This window comes from Notothenia rossii, assembly GCF_949606895.1.
Source record: "Notothenia rossii genome assembly, chromosome: 7".
Classification (NCBI taxonomy): Eukaryota; Metazoa; Chordata; class Actinopteri; order Perciformes; family Nototheniidae; genus Notothenia; species Notothenia rossii.
This window is the reverse complement of record NC_136905.1, coordinates 55,496,740-55,503,467: the sequence shown is the minus strand read 5'-3', so window position 1 is coordinate 55,503,467 and position 6,728 is coordinate 55,496,740.

Genomic DNA, 6,728 nt, shown 5'->3' with positions numbered 1-6,728 from the left:
GTCATCACATAACGGCATTGTAATACACGTTTCAGCTGCATTAAATATTACATATCTGCCGTAGTTCTCTATTTATAGAGCCCTGATGAGAAGACTTCTAGACAAACATGAGGAACTGCCGCCAACACTGAAAACGTGACGTGGATCATAAATATATCAGCAATTAAACAACATCTTACATTTCTTTTCACACGATACATCTCTTTGCAGGATCAACACTAATTCGGCTGACTTTTATATTTGATCCAATTGGTAGATAGGCTGTATTTAGACCATAAAGGTGCACAGCTGATATAAAGGGACACCTGGTGGTTAAAGCATGTTATTGAATTTCATTATTTTTATTATTAGATATTAATAGGAGCCCTATAAAGTATATTCATTACTCGTTATTCTCTACTAATAGTTAATTAAAGACTGTATATAATGACTATTTTGCACGTCCCTTTCAAGATTTCAAGATTTTCTAAGGTTTATTGACATATCATATTCACAAACGGTGTAGTTATGCAATGAATGAAAAACTTGGGTCGCAGGTTCCTCATTAGTTCGTTACAAGACATCTATCAATATTTGTGCATACCTCCAGCAATGTTAACTATGTTGAATCACTTATTTTAACTGATATTATACATATGTATTATACTCTTATAGGATGTATATAGATATTTCATCTCCGGCCTTGTCAGGTATTGAACAATCAATAAATAAAGAACACAGAATTATTAAATATAAAACACAGAATTTTGTGTGATTATACTAAATGATTTACAAATAAACACCACTGCATATTTACAACTGTTACACATGCTGATGTAACGCAAATGTTTCCAACTTGGGATCAATAAAGTATATCTTATCTTAAGATGATCGATGGCTACTGCCATATTTGCAAAATTTGCCTCTGAACCTTGACAAGTGCATGTTTTGGCTTATCAATTAATGTAATGTAATGTTATCAATTAACAACAGGAGGGGTCACAAAAAAGTAAATTAACTAAAGCTCTTTTTTTTATTATACCTACTTATGTTAATCATAAATCTATCGATTAGATTTGGGATTTGAAAATTAGAAAATTAGGGTAGACATGTGGATATTATTCAGCTGAACAAAACGTGCATTTATCTAACAGGTTAGTTTTCCACAGACCTTATTTCGAGCTATTTTCCAAAATCCTATGGAGAAATCCCATTGCTTTTTTGTCGAGGGAACCCATGCGCAGTTACTTCCGGGTTTTAGGATGCGTCACTGCACCACTATAACACACATGCTGCATGTGACATGCATAAACTTAACAGCGGGCGGAGGATATATTTCTTTGGAAATTTTATTTTAAATACAAATAAATCAAGTTATTTTGGTAAAACTAATGTAAAATATAACTCAAACAATATTAAAAAATATATATTTTACATTAGATTACATTGCATTTAGCTGACACTTTCATCCAAAGTGACTTACAATAAGTGCGTTCGACTAAGAAGATACAAACTTGAAGAAAACAGAATCATATAAGTACATCAGGTTTCATACATGTAGAGCCAAAAGATTTCAAGTGCTACTCAATTAGCTTTAGATAAGCCAGTCCTTTATTAGTATATAAGTCCTTTGTTAGTAATTGTATTGCTCGAAGTGGAGCCGAAAGAGATGAGTTTTTAGTCTGCGCCGGAAGATGTGTAAGCTTTCTGCTGTCCTGATGTCAATTACATTTTTTTTTTTATGTTTTCAAATATTATTTTTTATAATATCTTAGACCCTCAGAGAAGGCCTAGAGGGCCCTGACGGCTGGCCACTCATCGGGCCTGTCAGTACCTTGCAACTGCCTCGGGACTCCCCCAGGATAAAATATCCCGGAAGGCCTCTGTGAAGCTGACAATTGAGCGGCCCGACCAAGTAAGGAGGCAGAGGCAGAACGTACTGATACAATCCGGTCAGGGCCGCCCCTGGCCAACTTGGGGCCCCAAGCGACATTGTGAGATGAGGCCCCCCCACCAACCGGCAGGACAGGAGTGAAGACAATTTTTTGGGAAACAAAGTAGGCTACTTTGCAAATATAATTCCTGTTTATTATTATTATCAACACAGTTACTTTTTTATACAGTGAGGTAAATGGTAAATGTTCATGTATGCATTTACAGGTGAATACGTCTGCATTTCCTGCCAAATACTAGCCTAAAAAAGATTAAAATATAATTAATGCAAATAAACTACTTCTAATAATAATAATGTTAATCAATTAAATAATATAAATACTATATTATTTTATTATAATATAGTTGTAATATAGTCAAGACAAAACATGCTTATGACATGCTCAAAAACTGATATTTCTTAAATCTGTATTCAAATGTAGTGATGCTCTAGTTTCTTCATGTTTTTTTTTTTCCCTCTTGCTTGTACCGGACTTAAACTAGGCTTGTTTGAGACGAGCGAGACCTACGCAGACCTGCGCAATTGCGATCGCCGTCTTGCTAGTGTGTTGCATGATGGTTAGTCAGTTTGTCCGACTTGCTCTGGAGGCTCGCTTACATGAGACGTTGACATTTCGCGGGACAAAGACGCCCGCAGACTTGAGAGCAAGGCGCGGCGGCGCAGTTTCTCTCCACGGGCTGCGGAAGCGAAGTGCTTGATGGGAAACGACTCGCTGGTATCTCAAGCTGAGCGCTCATTTGTGGTTTTTACCCCGTGCTGCTGATGAAACTCTCCAATTGGCTCGGCAAAAGTTTGTTGTTGTTTTGAGTCAGTTTTATGTCGCCACTTCCATTCACATTTTTCATCCTTGTTCCACAATGTTTATCATCATGAAATTAATATCTATATATTTTATACTATGCTTGCACTGCTTACCGTTTTCATACTTTATATATATATCTTATACACTGTTCATACTGCTCACAGGCTGGTGTATATCTAGTGTATTCATACCCCTTACTGTTTATTCATTCTATCTTTTATTCTGTACATTACTTTTCACTTTACTGCTTGTTGCACTCCTGGTTAGAAGCTAAACTGCATTTCGCTGTCTCAGTACCTGTAATATGTGCAATAAAAATAAAGTTGAATCTAATCTTGAGCAGGAACACATTTATTTACTTAGTACATATCTGACATTAACGATTAAACACATTTGTGCATTCTTTATAAATGCAAACCGAGTCAAGCCGACTACGGAAGTGGCGGTATGCACCTTAAAGTTGTTTGCAATCCGCCAAAAAAACTGAGAGAAAAAGAAGAAGAAGAAGAAGAAGAAGAAGCAGACTCCGAGCTGTCCGACTTCAGACGAGCTTTTTGAGACCTCCCCCGGCTGCGATCGGCTATTCTTGTCTACTTTCGAGGCGAGCCGCAGCTTGTCACGATCTTGGTGTTATGTCACGGTTTTAGTTTTGTGTCTGGTAATGGGTTTTGTTTTGCGGTTCTTTTCTCCCTGTTTCATGTTTTCCTCCTTGTTTCTTGTCTGGTCCTTCTCCCTGTGTTTTCCTCCCTGTCGTTAGTTTCCCTGGTGTGTCTGATTGTCTGATTGTGTTCACCTGTTGCCCTTGTGTTTCTCCTTCCCTGCCCGGCTGTTTCTCGTCTCGTGATTACCCCTCCCTGTATTTAGTCTTGTCTCTTTCTATGTTCACTGTTGGTTCATTGTTTGTTTCTCCTGTCTCCCTTCATGTTGGTCACGATTGTTTTTGGTATGTTATCTTCCTCGTCTTACTCATGTATATCCTTGCCATGTTTTTGTTGATCAGCTTTTGTTTAATAAAGCTCGCTTTTGTTTATAGATCTTTATCTTTTTATAGTCTGCGTTTTGGGTCCTATCTTTTCCGTAATCCGTACACAGTGATTACATTACATTACATTGAATTTAGCTGACGCTTTTATCCAAAGCGACTTACAATAAGTACATTCGACCAGGAAGATACAACCTTGAAGAAAACAGAATCTTATGAGTACATCAGGTTTTATAGAACCAAACAGTTCAAGTGCTACTCAACTGGCTATAGATAAGCCAGTCCTTTATTAGTATATAAGTGCTTTGTTAGTAATTCTATCGCTCGAAGTGGAGTCTAAAGAGATGAGTTTTCAGTCTGCGCCGGAAGATGTGCAAGCTATCTGCTTTCCTGATTTCAATGGGGAGCTCATTCCACAATTTTGGAGCCAGGATAGCAAACCCACGTGTTTTTGCTGATGGGAACTTTGGTCCCCCTCGCAGCGAGGGTGCAGAAACAGGGTGATCTTAACAGAATGAACCGACCAAACATGGACCCAGCAGATTCTGCTTTACAGGCGGAACTTTTTGGGTACTCTTTGGAATACATTTTTTATGCTTGGAATGGCGCCTCTTCTAGACGGGGTAGAGAGGCTGCGTTGAAGGAGGCACATCAGGAGGTTGCTCGCAAGCCCTGGCTTAGGAGCATGTTGCCTGAGTGGCTACAACTTTTCACAAGTAGTCCTGAGGACTTGTCCGAAGCCTCTAACCCTTTCCTGGGGCATAACAAGGCCTTGGGAGGCCCACGGATCCTCCAAATAATCTCTAGGAGACGCAAGACCAAGGTTCCGGCCCCAGCAGCCATGGTTCCGGCTCCAGTGCCGGCCACAGCAGCCATGGTCCCTGCTCCAATACCGGCCCACACAGCCATGTTTCCGGCTCCAGAACCGGCCCACACAGCCGTGTTTTCGGCTCCAGAGCCGGACCTTACAGCCATGTTTCCGGCTCCAGAACCGGCCCACACAGCCAAGATCCAGGCTTCAGTTCCGGTCCCCACAGCCATGGTTCCGGCTCAAGTACCGGACCCAGCAGCCATGGTCCCGACTCCGGCTCCTCGTCTCCTGTTGGCTCTCCGGCCGACGCCTCGAGTCCCCTCTCAAGTTCCTTCTCAGGTCCCCTCTCGAGTCTCTTCTCGAGTCCCCTCTCGAGTCCCCCTCTCAAGTCACCTCTCGAGTTCCCTCTCATTTCCCCTCTCGAGTCCTCTTTCAAGTCACTTCTCAAGTCCCCTCTCGAGTTTCTTCTCGAGTCCCCTCTCAAGTTCCTTCTCAGGTCCCCTCTCGAGTCTCCTCTCGTGTTCCCTCTCAAGTTCCCTCTCGAGTCATCTCTCGAGTTCCCTCTCAAGTCACCTCTCGAGTCTCCTCTCGAGTTACCACTCGAGTCTCCTCTCGAGTTCCCTCTCAAATCCCCTTTCAAGTCACCTTTCGAGTCCCGCTCAAGTCCCTACCCAATGTCCTGGTCCGTTGGAGGTTCCGCTGGGGGTCCTGCCAACTCCATGTCCTGTCCCGTTGGGGGTCCCGCCGACCACTCTTCTGCCGGGGGTCCTGCCAATCCTATGTCCTGTGCCGTTGGAGGTCCCACCGACTACTCTTTTGCCGGGGGTCCTGCCAACCCTATGTCCTGTACCGTTCGGGGTCCAGCCGACACCTGTTTCGTCGGAGGTCCTGCCAACTCCATGTCCTGTCCTCTTGGGGGTCCCGCCGACTACTCTTCTGCCAGGGGTCCTGTCAACCTTATGTCCTGTGCCGTTGGAGGTCCCGCCAGCTACTCTTCTGCCGGGGGTCCTACCAACCCTATGTCCTGTGCCGTTGGAGGTCCCGCCGACCACTCTTCTGCCGGGGGTCCTGCCAACCCTATGTCCTGTGCCGTTGGAGGCCCCGCCGACTACTGTTCTGCCGGGGGTCCTGCCAACCCTATGTCCTGTGCCGTTGGAGGTACAGCCGACACCTGCTCCGCCGGATTTCCTACCAACACCATGTCCTGTCATGTTGGAGGTCCCGTCGACACCAGCTCTTGCTCTCTCCGGGGTCCCACTGACACCAGCCCATGTTCCGTCCAGAGTTCCGTCTACGCCTGTCCCGCCAGGTGTCCCAACAGCTACTGCTCTCGATCCCAGTGCTCCGGCGATCCAGCTGACACTGGAGGGGTCCCATTGCGGCGTACGTCGTCCTCCGGAGCTATCCCGTCGCCACCTTCTTGCCCGACCTTTTGCCCGGCCTCCTGAGTTCTCCAGCCGTGGTCTTCGCCCTCGAGCCCGGCCCCCTGACTTTTCCAGCTGTTGCCTTCGCCCTCATGCCCGGCCCCCTGAGTTCGGCCGCTGTGGCCTTCGCCCCACCATGAACTCTGCTTTGCCCATTTAAACAACCTCCTGTTCCTCTGCCTTGCCTCTGGGCTGTCCAGACCCGTCCTCCGGACCCCCTCCACCCACCCTTTTTGAAGTTTGGACTTTGTTTGGACATCTGCAATATTTCCCTTGAGGGGGCGGTTCTGTCACGATCTTGGTGTTATGTCACGGTCATGGGCGTAGCAAGCATCCTCAATGTGGGTGGGACAATTTGACGGGGGGTTTGGGCAGGTGGTCATTTTTTTTTAAATGTTGAAATTAAATGGATCTATCTGATGCATTTTGAGAGCAAAGTTAGGGACTAAATCTATGGATACATCTCTCAACAACACCCATGTGAAACAGCACTGTTTAAAACAGACTTACTTTTTCTTTATGCATATTTTACAAATCACTCCCCTTTTAAACTGTATTTTTGTTTTACTGTTCTAAAGTATGAGCTGGAATTATTTTATACCTGTTATTCTCTTGTTTTTTATAATGATCATATAAAAGGTGTGCCTTTGAAATACTTGTTTACATGAGATAACTTAGACTAAAGTCAACGATCTAAACCAGGGGTGTCCAAACTTTTTTCACCGAGGGCCACATACAGAAAAGATATACGAAGGGCTGGGCCACTCATAAAGGTG